The sequence below is a fragment of the Diachasma alloeum genome, unplaced genomic scaffold, assembly GCF_001412515.2.
Source record: "Diachasma alloeum isolate Michigan unplaced genomic scaffold, Dall2.0 Dall_scaffold_00785, whole genome shotgun sequence".
Classification (NCBI taxonomy): Eukaryota; Metazoa; Arthropoda; class Insecta; order Hymenoptera; family Braconidae; genus Diachasma; species Diachasma alloeum.
In genome coordinates, this window is record NW_021680915.1 from 23,835 (window position 1) to 24,095 (window position 261).

Consider the following 261-nt stretch of genomic DNA (forward strand, 5'->3'; position numbering starts at 1 on the left):
GCTGCGGCATCGGCGTCACACATGACCTCCCACTACCATGGATTTCATATGATGTATATTACCCCCCACCTCTATCATGCTACCTGCACTCCTATCATATTGCCCCGACCGCTGTGAATTTTTTTTTAATTCGAGTGACTTGGATTTATTTTTTGTCAGTCATTCGTGAAAATATATTTAGGACAGTAAAAATTAATAAAATTTGGAGAGATCACGACGTCGAACTGTTCGATAAATATCTCACAGGTCGGTCACCAAGTG